Source organism: Pelobates fuscus, chromosome 2 (genome assembly GCF_036172605.1).
Source record: "Pelobates fuscus isolate aPelFus1 chromosome 2, aPelFus1.pri, whole genome shotgun sequence".
NCBI classification, from domain to species: domain Eukaryota; kingdom Metazoa; phylum Chordata; class Amphibia; order Anura; family Pelobatidae; genus Pelobates; species Pelobates fuscus.
Window position 1 is genome coordinate 37,077,327 of NC_086318.1, and position 20,501 is coordinate 37,097,827.

A 20,501-nucleotide genomic window follows, 5' to 3' on the forward strand; every position below is an offset into this window, starting at 1 on the left:
GTGTATTGATGAATGAAATTCGTGTCTGGGCCTGCTTGTTTCGTATTCTTTGCGCTAGCACTTTTGTGGCCTTATTTCCTAATGAATATGACGTCGCTCTAAGTTTTTTTCAATGCTATACTAGCTTTCTTGAGTTGGATTGTTTTAATATCTTGTTGGACAGACTTTATTTGTTGTTGTAGAGCTTGGGTGGGACTTATTTGATTGATTCTGTGGATGTCTTGCAGTTTCCTTCTTCCTTGTCGTTGTACTCAAAATATTCCTGTATTTCCTTCTGTAGTTTGTCTTTAAATGTGGGATCATTTAGCAGCTGTTCATTTAGTCTCCATGGGCTTTTATCTTTGTATTGGTATGAGTCTAACAAAGTTAGTATCACTGGGTTATGATCTGATTGTGCTGAAACTCCTATTTCGCAGCCTTTAACCAATTCCAAGTGTGTGCTATGCATCAGGTATCCATCTATTCGTGAGTACGTATTGTGCACTTGTGAATGGTGTGTGTATTCCCGATCTTCTGGATGGATCGTTCTCCATATATCGTATAGACCGTATGAAGCTATCGTTTTGTTAAGGGAAGTACATTGCTTTTGCAAGGATTTTTTCCTTTTATGTGTATGTAGAGCTGTTGAATCTGCGTTCGGTTCCATTATATGATTAAAGTCCCCACATATTATCAAAATACCTGTTTGTACTTTCTCAATTTTTCCCAAAAGAGTTGCCATATAACTTGCCTGATTTTTGTTTGGGAAATAGCAATTCACTATTGTGTAAGTAGTATTATTTAATATACAGACAAGGATAACAAATCTGCCTTGCTCGTCTAATTGGACAGATATTTGATCAAAAGCTAGTGCTTGACTCACTAATATTGACACTCCTTTACTTTTGGTTGAAGATGTGGCGTGGTATTGATGCGGAAAATTTTCCGCATTTATTGTAAGATTAGAGCTATGTTTGAAATGTGTCTCTTGGAGACATATTATATCCTCATGTATGCTTCGTAATTCTTTCAATAGGGTGTATCGCTTATGAGGTATATTTAAACCTCTGACATTGTGTGTATAAAATTTCATTATGCTATTGTTTACAACAAGCGGAATTATTTAAGTATGCTAGCCAAGATACCAAAAAAAAAAAAAAAAAATTAAATCAATAAATAAATAAACAATGACCCAATTGGTCAACTTACTGATATGTGCCCTACTATTGGCACTTCTTCGTTGGGGAAAAATATAAACGGATCCGGTTTTGCCGTAGGCAGTCCCGGGCCATATTAAAATTCCCATTGCGAATATCTTAATAGAAAGAAAAGCACATAATATGAAAAGCACATAATATGAAGAGGGGGAGGTAAAAAATAAAATAAAAAAAATAAATAAAATAATGCTTTTCATGAAGCTGCGTGGTAAGCTATTGTAGCACATAATAGAGAGATAAGCACATAAGATAGAGACAGAAGAAATATGATGCTTTCCATAAAACAATATTGTAAACTATTATAGCACATATATTCTAATTCATCACTTCCTGTGCTATACATTAGACAATTAGACAACAATAGTTATACCTTATAACATCTTTTGCATAATAATCCTTTTCTCTAGCACATAATAGAGAGATAAGCACATAAAATAGAGACAAAAGAAGTATAATGCTTTTCATAAACCATATTATAAACTATTATAGCACATATATTCTAGTTCATCACATCCTGTGCTATTCCTTAGACAATTAGACATTAATAGTTATACCTTATGACATCTTTTGCATAAATCCTATTAGATACTGATCTCTATACGCTCTAAAACTTAAATAAGGATTATTCTATATTGAAAAATAAATATGTATCTTACTTAGTTCCTTTCTTATTTAGGTAATTAACTTTTAATAATAATTTAGCTTATTGTTGGTTATTGTCTCTAAATTATGTAAACAATTGAATGCCTTAACGTATCTTGTTGCATAAATCATAAACCTTACTTAGTTACTTTCTTATTACAGTAATTAACTTTTAATAATAATTTAGGCTATTGTTGGTTACTGTCTCTGAATTATGTACACAATTGTATACCTTAACGTATCTAATTGCCTAAATCATAAATCATATAGAACAATGATCTCTAATGCGCCCTTATCCTAAATAGTAATTATTCTATTTTGAAAGGCTAATCTATATCTTGTCTATTTTCTTTTTTTTTTTTTTTTTTAGTAGTTAGTTTTAATAGTAAGATAAGGTATTGCTGCTTACTACCTCTAATCCTTGGACCAATAAACATTGTTCAATATACCTTATAACTTGTTACAGAAAAAAAAATGCTTTTCATGAAGCTGTGTGGTAAGCTATTGTAGCACATAATAGAGAGATAAGCACATAAGATAGAACAGAAGAAATATGATGCTTTCCATAAAACAATATTGTAAACTATTATAGCACATATATTCTAATTCATCACTTCCTGTGCTATACATTAGACAATTAGACAGCAATAGTTATACCTTATAGCATCTTTTGCATAATAATCCTTTCTATAGCACATAATAGAGAGATAAGCACATAAAATAGAGACAAAAGAGGTATAATGCTTTTCATAAACCATATTATAAACTATTATAGCACATATATACTAGTTCATCACATCCTGTGCTATTCCTTAGACAATTAGACATTAATAGTTATACCTTATAACATCTTTTGCAAAAATCCTATTAGATACTGATCTCTATACGCTCTAGACCTTAAATAAGGATTATTCTATATTGAAAAATAAATATGTATCTTACTTAGTTCCTTTCTTATTTAGGTAATTAACTTTTAATAATAATTTAGCTTATTGTTGGTTATTGTCTCTAAATTATGTAAACAATTGAATGCCTTAACGTATCTTATTGCATAAATCATAAACCTTACTTAGTTCCTTTCTTATTAAAGTAATTAACTTTTAATAATAGTTTAGGCTATTGTTGGTTACTGTCTCTGAATTATGTACACAATTGAATGCCTTAACGTATCTAATTGCATAAATCATAAATCATATAGAACAATGATGTCTAATGCGCCCTTATCCTAAATAGTAATTATTTTATTTTGAAAGGCTAATCTTGTCTATTTTCTTTTTTTAGTAGTTAGTTTTAATAATAAAATAAGGTATTGCTGCTTACTACCTCTAAATTCAATATACCTTATAACTTGTTACAGGAAAAAAAAAAAAAAAAAAAAAAAGGAAGAAGAATTCCTCTTGCTACCTCTAGGGCCCTTGTTTAAGTTTTAAGTTTTAAGCTTTGAAATTTTTACCTTTCAAAGCCCCTTTTAATATATACAGAATACAATTTTACCCTAGGGGACAAAATCGTTTAGCATTTTCTCTATCACGTACTACCAATTATTAATTATTATTAAAGGGACACTATAGTCAGCAGAACAACAACAGCTTATTATATTTGTTCTGGTGAATCACTCCCTTCAGTCTTTTTGCAGTAAACACTGCCTTTTTAGCAAAAAATCTGTGTTTATGTTACAGCCTAGGGATACTTCCACTGGCCCCTCTTCAGATGGCTGGTAGAGGTGCTTCCTGGGGCAGTGCTGCACAGTGAGCAGCACTGCCATTCAGCGCCTTCATCCTCTGCAAGCAGACACTGAACTTTCCCCATAGAGATGCATTGATCCAATTCATCTCCATGAAGAGATGATGATTGGCCAGGGTTGTGTTTGACGTGTGCTGGCTCTGCCCCTGATCTGCCTCCTTAGCAAACTAAGTCAGTCAAATGTTTTTCTTTGGGAAAGCATTGTAATTGGCTCAGACCACAACTTCTGATGATGTCAGCAGACAGCAGGCAAGTCAGAGGCAGACAGGGGCAGAGGCAACAGCTGCAGACTTTTATAAAAGTAAGATTTTACTATACTTAGAGAGTCAAGGAGGGGGCCAGGGGGATGGATGGTGGTTTTAACACTAGAGGGTCAGGAATACTTGTTTGTGTTCCTGACCCTATAGTGTTCCTTTAATTTGGTGTCCATCGCCTGGACATTGAGTGTAAGTTTTCTGTTTTGGGGGTCTAAGGGTTGTTTTCAGTGTCTATCTGCCACAATTTTATTTAAGTGCCATTTTAGTCACACTTGTTCCTTAAATATTTGTATACTTTTTCTATTTGTTTAGAGATTGTTACAGGTTTATTTCAGATATAGTTCTTTTTAGAAATTGCAGGATTGTGGAAGAACAGACATTACCTGATAGGGTCTTCCACTGTTGCTGAACTCTGTATGAGAAAAAAATGTTGAGTCAATTCCTTGATATTACAATTAACAGTTAGTAAAGTGCTCAAAGTAGACTGAAGGCTGTAGGGTATTTGCAGAGCATGCTGCTAACATAGCGTTTTTATCCAACCGCTTAGTCCCTGTCAGGATTATATTGATCTAGCACGCAGAATAGTTTCACACCCTAGAACTAAGGGTAACGTCTTACCGGACCTTAGAATGGCCAGACTTAACGTACCCAAGAATAAGGTCAGGGACACAGAATGAGACACCGCGATAAGGTAAAACCAAAAGTCAAGAATACCAGAAATCAGGGATGTCAAAATGAAACCAAAGTCAAAAACCAGAAAAACACGATCAAGAACACACTCTTGGATAACCAGCTAGTGGAAACCATGACAGGACACTGACCAAAGGGTAATTTGGATTTAAATAACCCTCTTGAGGCTGTAATTTGTTGTCTCTGGCCTTTGACCCCAAAATGACGTGACGTCGCACGCACGTTGGTGCCATCTTTGATATGGGCGAAGGTGAGTCTCCTATTAAAACTGGAACCACAGTGGACGGCGTCTCTAGGAACGTCGTACTTGCTGGGGACTGGAGGCAGTGGTTTGCCGCAACCAAGGTAAGCAACAATATCTCTGTCGGCGTGGCCACTTAGTTTATGTGCAGCCATGGCGGCAGAAGAACGGGGAGCCGTGACAGTACCCCCCACTTGAAGACAGCCCACCGGGCAGGCAGGACTAGGTTTGAGAGGGAATTTGGCATGGTAAGAATGGATTTTGCGGCTAGCATGTATATCAGAAGCAGGAACCCAAAAATGATCGTCAGGCCCATAACCCTTCTGTTACAGAGATCTCCTCTGTTGGACACATACAGATCTTTTGTTTTAAACCTCCACTTAATTGCTTGCCATCAGGGTGGCCCCGGTTCGCATAATATGGCTCGAACGGACTACCGACCAACGCACAAACTATCTACCGAACGACGGCCACCTAGACCCTTTCATGTGCCGCCAATTATCTTGTGGTTCTTGTTGTTAACCACAAGTTAAGTACCTGAGCCATGGTGGTCGCTGTTCGTATGTGGAACACGAGGCGGCGGCCATCTTTGTTTCAATGTTAAGATGTATATCTATTAATGTACAAGGCTTGAATTCACGATGGAAGAAGCAAATGGTTTATGACACTCTAGTAACTAATTTAATACATATCAGTTCCATTCAAGAAACTCACTGGACAGATTTAATGTTACAAAATTGGGGCGGTACAAAATATAAACATGTTTATCAAGCATCTCTTAGTAATGAAAAAAGATGTGGTGTTGCGATAATAATTTACTCTAATTTAAAGCCTGAGATGCTATACCAAGATAGTGATCCGTTGGGTAGATTTTTAATAATGAATTGTAATATAGAAGAAAAAATATACACCCTTGTTAACATTTATCTACCTAATGTTAACCCGACTTCTTTATTTGCTAAAATTATGAAGAGAGTAGATAAAATTGTTAAGGGTAACTTGATAAACATGGCCGATTTAACTGTGTTCCCGACCCCATAAAGGACAAACGAACACATATTCAATTGAAATCGGAAAATCAAGTAATTCAACAATCTAAGAAATTAATGAATATATTCAACCTAAATAGCTTATATGATACCTGGCGGATTATGCATCCCGATATTAGTGATTTCACACATTTGTCAAAGGTACACAATTCTTATTCAAGTATTGATTTATGTTTAGTTTAGGCCAATACATTAAGTAATATTAATAAAATTCAAATAATTGACAATACTTGGACAGATCACAGTCTTTTATTGATAGAATTAGGAAAGCCCGCTCCAAGAGGTTTCAGTACTTGGAGAATAGACGACTCTCTCTTTAAATTAAGACAATCCCAAGAGACTATTATTAACATATCTCTTTTTTTGGGCTAGAAAACTCGAATCCTGAAATATTGGACTCTACATTATGGGCCACTTACAAAACAGTAATATGAGGCTATTTAATTAAAATGGAAAAACAATAAAAAAAAATAAGAGATACAAATCTGACTAATAGATATATTCAATTTTATAAAGTGTCCAAATTAAATAAAACACAACCTTCTATTCAATTAAAGAAGGAGCTTTCAGATCTAGAAAACAAAATCAATATAAAGACTGAAGAAAAGGCAAATAAAATCATAAACAAACTAAGGTTAAACACTTATTATCAGGGCAATAGAGCTAACAAAAATCTAACAAAAAAAACTACAGAAATACAACATGGTTAACAGAGTAAATAAATAGTTGGATAAAGATGTTATATATTCTTCCCCAGGTAAAATGTTCAATGAATTCTACAGTAAGCTATATAACCTTGGTGTAAGTCCTGACGCAGTAGAAATAAATAATTATCTATCTGACATACAAATCCTTAAATTATCTACCCTCGATCTTAATTTGTTAAATTATGAGTACACTTCTGCTGAAGTCGAGAGAGAGATAGATAGATTGGAACCATTTAGAACCCCTGGTCCGGATGGATACAGTAATTACTTTTACAAAATTATAAAAAAAAAAGCTATTCCTTGAACGGCTCTTTTCATTGAAATGGCCAAAAAAGCTAAAACTCTGAAGGAATTATTACAGGCTAATCTCTTACCAATATTAAAGCCCAATAAAGATGCTAAGGACGTTGGTAATTATAGACCAATATAATTAATAAATATAGATATGAAAATATATGCAGCAATTATAGCTTCTAGACTGAAATTGATTATCGAGAAAATTATTCACCCGGATCAGTTGGGTTTTATACCGGGCAGGTCTCCCAAAGTTGCACCAGAAGAATTCTGAATATACTGGAAGGATAGGAGCGTCGAGGGACTCCAATGCTGACCCTGTCATTGGATGCAGAGAAAGCCTTTGACATGGTCAGCTGAAGTTTCCTTGATGCTATTTTAGTTTCCTAGTTTTGTTGGATGGATTCACGGTGCCATTATGGCTCTCTATTCTGAACCAATGGCAAGAACAATTGGGTAAATATAGTATCAAACTGGTTTGATTTCCGAAATGGAACGAGACAGAGCTGTCCATTATCACCTCTTCTTTAAGTACTTTCGTTGGAACCATTAGCTATTAAGATCAGAATGAATCAAAAGATAAAATGAGTTTTAACTAATAAATTAGAAGTTATGATATTGTTATATGCGGATGACATCGTACTTTCTTTAACATCCCCTGACACTCCCTTACCTCAAGTTTTACAAGAAATAAATAAATATAGTGAAGTTTCAAACTTTAAACTGAACATATCCAAATCTATTTCATTAACTGATATGGCTCATGATCTTTATTTTAAAAATAAATATAATTTTACTTGGTCAAATGATAATTTCAATTACTTGGGGGTAATGATCCCGATAAAGATTGTGAATACAATGGAAATAAATTTTCTAAATCTTTTAAAATATACTAATTTAAAGCTTAAAGAATGACGAACTTTGGAATCTTCTTGGTCCATTAGGATCAATATAATTAAATGCATGTATCATTCCTAAATGGTCCTATTTGTTTAGAATGTTGACCATTCAGATGCCAGCCATTTGGTTAGCTATGATCCAATCCAGTTTTCAATTGTTTATTGGGAAAGGTAAAAAAACAAAGATAAGTTTGAAAATACTCACAAAAATATATAGTCAAATTACCCCGATATTAATTTTTTTATTTCTCTAATATTATTGGTCATGTCTATAAATTACAAGTTGAGTCCTATAAAAAGGATATGTGGTATGTTATTGAATCAGAGGCAGTTGGACGAGACAGATTGGAAATATTTTTATGGTTAAACAGTAATAAGAAAAATCACTGATCAACTAAAAACAAAATCTTCAAAACTATCCCAAATACTTTGGGCATGGGATATACTGAAGAAAAGATAAAACATTTCTCAAAAAGTTATTAATACATGTCATTTGGCTGTTTTGGAAGATAATATGCAAATATTTCCCTAAAAACTGGTCTAAAAATCATTTGAGTATTAAGGATATTTGTCAAAAAGATCAATTACTACCATTTGTCGATATTAGAACTAAATTACAATTGCCACATAATGAACTTTTTTCTTATTTGAGAGTTAAGAATTTTTTAAACCAAACTTTATTGGGAAACACATCCAAATTTTAATTATTAATTCTGTCTATTTTTAACTACACCAAAGTAAAAAAAATAACTTCCAAAGCAGCCAATTTAAGCAATCTCTCAGAACAAAAACCACCACATATTATTGATAAGTGGAAAAGGGATTTAAGTTTAGATATAACCGATTATGAATGGTGTTATATTCTGAGAAACATAAAAAAGAACATACACTGCTTAAACTTGATAGAGTGCTAATACAAAATAATGTATAAAGGGTATTTAACTCAACATAAGCTCTCAAAAATGTATCCTGACCAAACTCCACATTGTTGACGATGCGGAGGCTTGGATGATTCTTTTTTACATATATGGTGGTACAGTAAATTGGTAAACCCATTATGGTACTGGACCTATGATTTACTTTAAAAATATTTCCAATTAGATTTAAAAAAAGAACCAGGGGTTGCCTTACTGCTAGAGATGTCGCGAACATAAAATTTTCCATTCGCGAATGGCGAACGCGAATTTCCGCAAATGTTCGCGATCGGGCAAACCGTGCAAGCCGCCATAGACTTCAATAGGCAGGCAAATTTTAAAACCCACAGGGACTCTTTCTGTCCACAATAGTGATGGAAAAGTTGTTTCAAGGGGACTAACACCTGGACTGTGGCATGCCGGAGGGGAATCCATGGCAAAATTCCAATGGAAAATTACATAGTTGATGCAGAGTCTGGTTTTAATCCATAAAGGGCATAAATCACCTAACATTCCTAAATTGTTTGGAATAACGTGCTTTAAAACATCAGTTATGATGTTGTATCGATCAGGTAATGTAAGGGTTACGCCCGCTTCTCACTCATTGACAGACCAAACTCACAATTTAACGCACTACAAACAACCGCAAACAGTCCATTTGCACAACCGCAAACTCCCCATTTGCACAAGGTTGGATACCAAGCTAGCCATATCCTGTTCCTTGTCATCACTGATGTCATTGAAGGTCTCTTCCTCCACCCAGCCACGTACAACACCAAGGGTCCCCGAAAGGTGACAACAAGCCCCCTTGGACACCTGCTGTGTTTGGTCTTCCACCTCCTCAAAGCCACCTTTCTCCTCTGACTCCTCTTCTTCAGACTCCTCTCTCTGCGTTGCCTCTCTCTGTGTTATTATAAGGTGTGTTAAGTAGTACTATTCCTATCCGTTTAATCCCTGTTACGTCCCCTATCAGGGGACGTGTATATGGCATCGATTTTAGGAACCGGGAGATGGAAAAAGATGCTTGGTTGGTCCTCCTACTTCAAATTTGGGGCACTGCGCGTGTAATCTAATGTGCCACCAGATAGGAGTGGTGTGTTAAGTAGTACTATTCTTATCAGTTTAATCCCTGTTGCGTCCCCTATCAGGGGACGTGTATATGGCATCGATTTTAGGAACCGGGAGATGGAAAAAGATGCTTGGTTGGTCCTCCTACTTCACATTTGGGGCACTGCGCGTGTAATCTAATGTGCCACCAGATAGGAGTGGTATGTTAAATAGTACTATTCTTATCAGTTTAATCCCTGTTACGTCCCCCTTATAAGGCCTTTTTTAGTCGAATGTATTGCACACTGTCAGTCCTTTCGGGATCCATCCCTCATTCATCTTAATAAAAGTGAGGTAATCTAGACTTTTTTGACCTAGGCGACTTCTCTTCTCAGTGACAATACCTCCTGCTGCACTGAAGGTCCTTTCTGACAGGACACTTGAAGCGGGGCAGGCCAGAAGTTCTATCGCAAATTGGGATAGCTCAGGCCACAGGTCAAGCCTGCACACCCAGTAGTCAAGGGGTTTATCGCTCCTCAGAGTGTCGATATCTGCAATTAAGGCGATGTAGTCTGTTACCTGTCGGTCGAGTCGTTCTCTGAGGGTGGACCCCGAAGGGCTGTGGCGATGCGTAGGACTTAAAAAGCTCTGCATGTCCTCCATCAATAACACGTCTGTAAAGCGTCCTGTCCTTGCCGGCGTGGTCGTGGGAGGAGGAGGATTACTTTCACCTCTTCCCCTGTTAGATTCCCGTTGTGCTGTGACATCACCCTTATACGCTGTGTAAAGCATACTTTTTAATTGATTTTGGAACTGCTGCATCCTTTCTGACTTGCCGTAATTCGGTAACATTTCAGGCACTTTCTGCTTATACCAGGGGTCTAGTAGCGTTGACACCCAGTACAGGTCGTTCTTCTTCAGCCTTTTTATATGAGGGTCCCTCAACAGGCATGACAGCATGAAAGACTCCATTTGCACAAGGTTGGATGCCGAGCTACTCATGTCCCGTTCCTCATCCTCAGTGATCTCACTGAAGGTATGTTCTTCCCCCCAGCCACGTACAACACCAGGGGTACCAGATAGGTGACAACGAGCACCCTGGGATGCCTGTTGTGGTTGGTCTTCCTCCTCCTCCTCCTCAAAGCCACATTCCTCCTCTGACTCCTCTTCCTCACAATCCTCTTCCAGCATTGGCGCAGGTCCAGCAAGCGATGCCGATAAGGCTATTTCTGGTGGGGATGGTGACCACAACTCTTCCTCTTCACGCTCATCTACGGCCTGATCCATCACTCTTCGCAGGCATTTATATTGTTGTTTTTCCTTTCTTTTCTTTTTAAATACTTCAATTTGCACCCAATTGCAATGCTGCCCACTAATATTCTATTTACCGTATTTTTCGCTCCATAAGACGCACTTTTTTTCCCCTCAAAAGTGAGGGGAAATGTCTGTGCGTCTTATGGAGCGAATATGAAGTTTTACTTACCTGTCTTGTAGCGTTTCTCGGCAGCACAGGGCGTACCGCGGTACTGGAACTTGAATTTCATGTTCCGGTTTCCGGCGGGACTGAAAGGAAGTGCGCACTCAGCTCAGTGTGCGCACTTCCTTTCAGTCCCGCCGGAAACCGGAACATGAAATTCAAGTTCCAGTACCGCGGTGCGCCCTGTGCTGCCGAGAAACGCTACAAGACAGGTAAGTAATTATGGGACAAGGGGAGGGGGGCAGTATGGGAGAGAAGACTATGGGGAGGGGAGGGGAGGGGGGATGAAGACTATGGGGAGGGGAGGGGAGGGGGGATGAAGACTATGGGGAGGGGAGGGGAGGGGGGATGAAGACTATGGGGAGGGGAGGGGAGGGGGGATGAAGACTATGGGGAGGGGAGGGGAGGGGGGATGAAGACTATGGGGAGGGGAGGGGGGATGAAGACTATGGGGAGGGGAGGGGAGGGGGGATGAAGACTATGGGGAGGGGAGGGGAGGGGGGATGAAGACTATGGGATGGGGAGGGGAGGGGAGGGGGGATGAAGACTATGGGATGGGGAGGGGAGGGGAGGGGGGATGAAGACTATGGGGAGGGGAGGGGAGGAGGGATGAAGACTATGGGATGGGGAGGGGAGGGGGGATGAAGACTATGGGGAGGGGAGGGGGGATGAAGACTATGGGGAGGGGAGGGGAGGGGGGATGAAGACTATGGGGAGGGGAGGGGAGGGGGATGAAGACTATGGGGAGGGGAGGGGGGATGAAGACTATGGGGAGGGGAGGGCAGGGGGGATGAAGACTATGGGGAGGGGAGGGGGGATGAAGACTATGGGGAGGGGAGGGGGGATGAAGACTATGGGGAGGGGAGGGGGATGAAGACTATGGGGAGGGGAGGGGGGATGAAGACTATGGGGAGGGGAGGGGAGGGGGGATGAAGACTATGGGGAGGGGAGGGGAGGGGGGATGAAGACTATGGGGAGGGGAGGGGAGGGGGATGAAGACTATGGGAGGGAGGACACTATGGGACAGGGGAGAAAAAAAATATTCTGAACAAACTGTCCCATAGTAAGAAACACTATGGGACAGTTTGTTCAGAATATATTGTTTTCTGGGTTTCTTCCTCTAAAAACTAGGTGCGTCTTATGGTGAGGTGCGTCTTATGGAGCGAAAAATACGGTATTTAATTTTGCTCAAGCATAATTTTCTTGCTTTCTTTTCCTATTGAAAGTTAAATGAGGTTGTCGAGTTAAACGTTAATTGTTCAAAAAATAACATTATCCGAAACCAGTAAGTCTAAATTCTACCCATATACTAATTATTGATATTGGATTCAAGGTATGTTTGCCACATTTAGGCTATTTGTGGGCTCAGTTTTCCTATTTTTCTTTGGTTCCACATTAATAATTCATATTCTACTGTTGTCGACATTACTTCCTCAATTTCTTGTAGTGATGGTAGATCTTTGGACTTCCAATTTCTAGCTATTTGTATAGACCCTGTGCTCAGTAAAAGAAATATAATTTTCTTAATTATTGTAGTAGTATTTATTGGGAGTAATCGCAGCAGTATTGTTTTTGGGTCGTGAGATATTTGCTGATTTGTAGTTTGTTTTATTATTTTTTCAATCTTCTTCCAGAATATGTTCACCTCTTTACACGTCCACCAGACATGCAACATAGTGCCTCTATCTGTATCACAACGCCAACACCTGTCTGGTAAGTCCGGGAAGATAGTATGCAAACGGGCTGGAACCATGTACCACCTGTACATTAGCTTCCTTGTAACTTCTAAGTGTGCAGTACTAGTAGTTAGTCCAGAATGTGCGTTAAAAATATATTCCCATTCCCTTGTTGAAATATTCTGTTGGAGATCTTCTTGCCAATATTGCGTAAATTTCCAGTCTGCTTTATCCGCTGGATTAGCTAATATTTGATAGCATAAAGACAATGATTTTTTCGGAGGGCTTAATGATAAGCATTTTCTTCAAACTTTGATATAGAAGATTGCAATGTGTCTGTTCTTACTTGAACCTTTTCTGTATCTAGAATCGCTTTAATTTGGAAATATGCGAATGTGTAACTTGCTGGTAGTAAGAACTCTTTTTGTAAAGTCGAAAATGATTTTAGGCCTTCTGTGGTACATAAATGGAACAGATGTGTAATTCCTGCTTTTTCCCATTTCTGGTATGGAAACGTTCCATTACAGAAATATAAAGTTTTGATTGTCGCTAAGGCCCATGGATTAGCTGTACACAGTTTCTCTCTGTGAATATCCCAGATTTTCAATAGATGTTTAGTGGAGGGCAGCATATTGGAATTTAGTTGTCGTAATTGTTGAGGCTTCCATAAAAGTGTTGAAAGATCTTGTGATCCACAATAGTTATTTTCTATTGCCACCTATTGAGGGGTATAATTGGTTGAATGAACACTAATAACGTTCATAAGTATTGAAGAATAATAGTATGCCTTTATATTTGGTATCCCCATTCCCCCCTTTTCCAGGTTTCTCATCAGTAATGTTTTAGGCATTCGCGGGTGTTTGTTACCCCAACTAAAACGGACCATAGCAGCTTGCATAGCTGTTATGTATTTTTGTGGGAGTATTAAATTCAATGATCTAAAGTGGTATAATATCTTAGGTAATATTGACATTTTGAGTGCTGATATTTTTACTACCCAAGATAAGAACAAATTCTTCCAGGATTTTAATTGATTATCAATTTCCTTCAATAGCTTCGTATAATTAACTGGTAGGAGATCCTTTTCTTTTTTAGTGATTCTGATCCCTAAAAATATTAAATGGTCTTCCCTCCAATCATAAGAAAAACTTATTTTCAATCTTTCATCTGTAGATTTAGTTGTGTTGAGACACATTGCTTGAGTTTTTGTCATATTTAATTTATAATATGATTGTTGACTGTAATGCTGCAATTCTTTATGTAATGAAGGAAGTGATATAAATGGTTGGGTGATTGTTAAAAGAATGTCATCAGCGAATAGACTAAGTTTATATTCCTTATGACCAACTGGTACCCCATGTATATTCGTGTTGTTTCTTATAGATATCGCCAGAGGTTCTAAGGCCAATATGTAAAGAAAGGGTGACAGTGGGCACCCCTGTCGGGTCCCATTAGTGATGCTGAAAGTCTTTGACTTAAATCCTGAGTAGAGTACTGCTGCTGTTGGTGTATTATAGAGGGCTTCTACTGCTGAAATAAATCCGGGTGGGAATCCATAGGCCAATAGTGTTTCATGTAGAAAATTCCAATTTAACCTATCAAATGCCTTTTCGGCATCTAATGATAGCATAATGCTTTCCTGCTTGGTGGTCTGTAGTATTTTATATAAATTTAACACCTTTCTAGTGTTATCTTGTCCTTTTCTACCGGCCACAAATCCTACCTGATCCGAATGTATTAATGTTGGTATAATATCCTTTAATCGTTCTGCCAAAATCTTGGCATAGAGTTTTGCATCTGTATTTAATAAAGATATAGGTCTAAAGTTTTGGCAGGATGTTGTGGACTTCCCTGGTTTAGGGATAGTGATAATATGGCCAGACAGGACCTCAGGCGGAAAGGTGCCCATCATTTGAACACTATTGTAAAAGCTAGTAAGAGCTGGGGCTAGTTCTTTCTTAAATATATTATAATATATATTGGTAAAGCCATCCGGCCCTGGGGCTTTCTCTCTCGGCATCTTGTCTATTTGCTGGAGGACTTCTTCTGTAGTGAAAGGTGAACAAAGCATCTCTGATTGAGTTACCTCTATTTTTGGGAAAGCAATCTTAGACAGATATGAACGAATAGATGTTGACGTGGGTATTAGCTGTGATTTTTGGCCCTTTTAGATTATACAATGTTTTATAGTAATGAGCAAAAGCATTGCATATTTGTACGGGTTGCATGACTTTATGACCCAGATGTGTATTGATGAATGAAATTCGTGTCTGGGCCTGCTTGTTTCGTATTCTTTGCGCTAGCACTTTTGTGGCCTTATTTCCTAATGAATATGACGTCGCTCTAAGTTTTTTTCAATGCTATACTAGCTTTCTTGAGTTGGATTGTTTTAATATCTTGTTGGACAGACTTTATTTGTTGTTGTAGAGCTTGGGTGGGACTTATTTGATTGATTCTGTGGATGTCTTGCAGTTTCCTTAATGAATTAATTAATGTTTTGTAATTTGTTTTCTTTATATACGATGCTCTGCTCAATAGTGTGCCCCAAATTACAGCCTTATGCGCCAACCAAAGTGTCATTGGGTTTGTGCCTTCCTTGTCGTTGTACTCAAAATATTCCTGTATTTCCTTCTATAGTTTGTCTTTAAATGTGGGATCATTTAGCAGCTGTTCATTTAGTCTCCATGGGCTTTTATCTTTGTATTGGTATGAGTCTAACAAAGTTAGTATCACTGGGTTATGATCTGATTGTGCTGAAACTCCTATCTCGCAGCCTTTAACCAATTCCAAGTGTGTGCTATGCATCAGGTATCCATCTATTTGTGAGTACGTATTGTGCACTTGTGAATGGTGTGTGTATTCCCGATCTTCTGGATGGATCGTTCTCCATATATCGTATAGACCGTATGAAGCTATCGTTTTGTTAAGGGAAGTACATTGCTTTTGCAAGGATTTTTTCCTTTTATGTGTATGTAGAGCTGTTGAATCTGCGTTCGGTTCCATTATATGATTAAAGTCCCCACATATTATCAAAATACCTGTTTGTACTTTCTCAATTTTTCCCAAAAGAGTTGCCATATAACTTGCCTGATTTTTGTTTGGGAAATAGCAATTCACTATTGTGTAAGTAGTATTATTTAATATACAGACAAGGATAACAAATCTGCCTTGCTCGTCTAATTGGACAGATATTTGATCAAAAGCCAGTGCTTGACTCACTAATATTGACACTCCTTTACTTTTGGTTGAAGATGTGGCGTGGTATTGATGCGGAAAATTTTCCGCATTTATTGTAAGATTAGAGCTATGTTTGAAATGTGTCTCTTGGAGACATATTATATCCTCATGTATGCTTCGTAATTCTTTCAATAGGGTGTATCGCTTATGAGGTATATTTAAACCTCTGACATTGTGTGTATAAAATGTCATTATGCTATTGTTTACAACAAGCAATCGGAATTATTTAAGTATGCTAGCCAAGATACCAAAAAAAAAAAAAATTAAATCAATAAATAAATAAACAATGACCCAATTGGTCAACTTACTGATATGTGCCCTACTATTGGCACTTCTTCGTTGGGGGAAAATATAAACGGATCCGGTTTTGCCGTAGGCAGTCCCGGGCCATATTAAAATTCCCATTGCGAATATCTTAATAGAAAGAAAAGCACATAATATGAAAAGCACATAATATGAAGAGGGGGAGGTAAAAAAAAATAATGCTTTTCATGAAGCTGTGTGGTAAGCTATTGTAGCACATAATAGAGAGATAAGCACAGAAGATAGAGACAGAAGAAATATGATGCTTTCCATAAAACAATATTGTAAACTATTATAGCACATATATTCTAATTCATCACTTCCTGTGCTATACATTAGACAATTAGACAACAATAGTTATACCTTATAACATCTTTTGCATAAATCCTATTAGATACTGATCTCTATACGCTCTAAACCTTAAATAAGGATTATTCTATATTGAAAAATAAATATGTATCTTACTTAGTTCCTTTCTTATTTAGGTAATTAACTTTTAATAAGAATTTAGATTATTGTTGGTTATTGTCTCTAAATTATGTAAACAATTGAATGCCTTAACGTATCTTGTTGCATAAATCATAAACCTTACTTAGTTCCTTTCTTATTAAAGTAATTAACTTTTAATAATAGTTTAGGCTATTGTTGGTTACTGTCTCTGAATTATGTACACAATTGAATGCCTTAACGTATCTAATTGCATAAATCATAAATCATATAGAACAATGATCTCTAATGCGCCCTTATCCTAAATAGTAATTATTTTATTTTGAAAGGCTAATCTATATCTTGTCTATTTTCTTTTTTTAGTAGTTAGTTTTAATAATAAAATAAGGTATTGCATCTTACTACCGCTAAATTCAATATAACTTATAACTTGTTACAGGAAAAAAAAAAAAAAAAGGAAGAAGAATTCCTCTTGCTACCTCTAGGGCCCTTGTTTAAGTTTTAAGTTTTAAGCTTTGACATTTTTACCTTTCAAAGCCCCTTTTAATATATACAGAATACAATTTTACCCTAGGGGACAAAATCGTTTAGCATTTTCTCTATCATGTACTACCAATTATTAATTATTATTAAAGGGACACTATAGTCAGCAGAACAACAACAGCTTATTATATTTGTTCTGGTGAATCACTCCCTTCAGTCTTTTTGCAGTAAACACTGCCTTTTTAGCAAAAAATCTGTGTTTATGTTACAGCCTAGGGATACTTCCACTGGCCCCTCTTCAGATGGCTGGTAGAGGTGCTTCCTGGGGCAGTGCTGCACAGTGAGCAGCACTGCCATTCAGCGCCTTCATCCTCTGCAAGCAGAAACTGAACTTTCCTCATAGAGATCCATTGATCCAATTCATCTCCATGAAGAGATGATGATTGGCCAGGGTTGTGTTTGACGTGTGCTGGCTCTGCCCCTGATCTGCCTCGTTAGCAAACTAAGTCAGTCAAATGTTTTTCTTTGGGAAAGCATTGTAATTGGCTCAGACCACAACTTCTGATGATGTCAGAGGCAGACAGGGCAGAGGCAACAGCTGCAGACTTTTATAAAAGTAAGATTTTACTATACTTAGAGAGTCATGGAGGGGGCCAGGGGGATGGATGGTGGTTTTAACACTAGAGGGTCAGGAATACTTGTTTGTGTTCCTGATCCTATAGTGTTCCTTTAATTTGGTGTCCATCACCTGGACATTGAGTGTAAGTTTTCTGTTTTTGGGGTCTAAGGGTTGTTTTCAGTGTCTATCTGCCACAATTTTATTTAAGTGCCTTTTTAGTCAAAAATTAAATCAATAAATAAATAAACAATGACCCAATTGGTCAACTTACTGATATGTGCCCTACTATTGGCACTTCTTCGTTGGGGGAAAATATAAACGGATCCGGTTTTGCCGTAGGCAGTCCCGGGCCATATTAAAATTCCCATTGCGAATATCTTAATAGAAAGAAAAGCACATAATATGAAAAGCACATAATATGAAGAGGGGGAGGTAAAAAAAAAATAATAATAATGCTTTTCATGAAGCTGTGTGGTACGCTATTGTAGCACATAATAGAGAGATAAGCACATAAGATAGAGACAGAAGAAATATGATGCTTTCCATAAAACAATATTGTAAACTATTATAGCACATATATTCTAATTCATCACTTCCTGTGCTATACATTAGACAATTAGACAACAATAGTTATACCTTATAGCATCTTTTGCATAATAATCCTTTTCTCTAGCACATAATAGAGAGACAAGCACATCAAATAGAGACACAAGAAGTATAATGCTTTTCATAAACCATATTATAAACTTTTATAGCACATATATTCTAGTTCATCACATCCTGTGCTATTCCTTAGACAATTAGACATTAATAGTTATACCTTATGACATCTTTTGCATAAATCCTATTAGATACTGATCTCTATACGCTCTAAACCTTAAATAAGGATTATTCTATATTGAAAAATAAATATGTATCTTACTTAGTTCCTGTCTTATTTAGGTAATTAACTTTTAATAATAATTTGGGTTATTGTTGGTTATTGTCTCTAAATTATGTAAACAATTGAATGCCTTAACGTATCTTGTTGCATAAATCATAAACCTTACTTAGTTCCTTTCTTATTACAGTAATTAACTTTTAATAATAATTTAGGCTATTGTTGGTTACTGTCTCTGAATTATGTACACAATTGAATACCTTAACGTATCTAATTGCCTAAATCATAAATCATATAGAACAATGATATCTAATGCGCCCTTATCCTAAATAGTAATTATTCTATTTTGAAAGGCTAATCTATATCTTGTCTATTTTTTTTTTTTTTTTTTTTTAGTAGTTAGTTTTAATAGTAAGATAAGGTATTGCTGCTTACTACCTCTAATCCTTGGACCAATAAACATTGTTCAATATACCTTATAACTTGTTACAGAAAAAAAAATTGCTTTTCATGAAGCTGTGTGGTAAGCTATTGTAGCACATAATAGAGAGATAAGCACATAAGATAGAGACAGAAGAAATATGATGCTTTCCATAAAACAATATTGTAAACTATTATAGCACATATATTCTAATTCATCACTTCCTGTGCTATACATTAGACAATTAGACAGCAATAGTTATACCTTATAGCATCTTTTGCATAATAATCCTTTCTATAGCACATAATAGAGAGATAAGCACATAAAATAGAGACAAAAGAGGTATAATGCTTTTCATAAACCATATTATAAACTATTACAGCACATATATTCTAGTTCATCACATCCTGTGCTATTCCTTAGACAATTAGACATTAATAGTTATACCTTATAACATCTTTTGCAAAAATCCTATTAGATACTGATCTCTATACGCTCTAGACCTTAAATAAGGATTATTCTATATTGAAAAATAAATATGTATCTTACTTAGTTCCTTTCTTATTTAGGTAATTAACTTTTAATAATAATTTAGCTTATTGTTGGTTATTGTCTCTAAATTATGTAAACAATTGAATGCCTTAACGTATCTTATTGCATAAATCATAAACCTTACTTAGTTCCTTTCTTATTACAGTAATTAACTTTTAATAATAGTTTAGGCTATTGTTGGTTACTGTCTCTGAATTATGTACACAATTGAATGCCTTAACGTATCTAATTGCATAAATCATAAATCACATAGAACAATGATCTCTAATGCGCCCTTATCCTAAATAGTAATTATTTTATTTTGAAAGGCTAATCTATATCTTGTCTATTTTCTTTTTTTAGTAGTTAGTTTTTTTTTTTTGAATTTGACAATTTTTATTGTACAGTACAAGTTAATATTTTAGCATTAGACATTAGACAGTACGTGGGTAATTGCAAAATTTACAGATCACAGTAATTACATAAGTCAAGGTGTTGTATCATTGGTGTGCAGTTAAGTTGTCGTTGACTCTATGACTGGCAATGCAATTTCTTATACATCTTGCTTTTGCGGGTGGAACAGGTTTTCCCCCTGCGCATAGGCACACTTCCCGCTATTGGACAACTCAAATGGTTTTCAGAGCATATTATACATTCTTGATACATTACTCTTTAGTAAACCCATTACTCTACTAAACTCTTGTAGTGTCCTCTGTCTCTTGGGTGTTACACGCTAATGTCAGGTCGA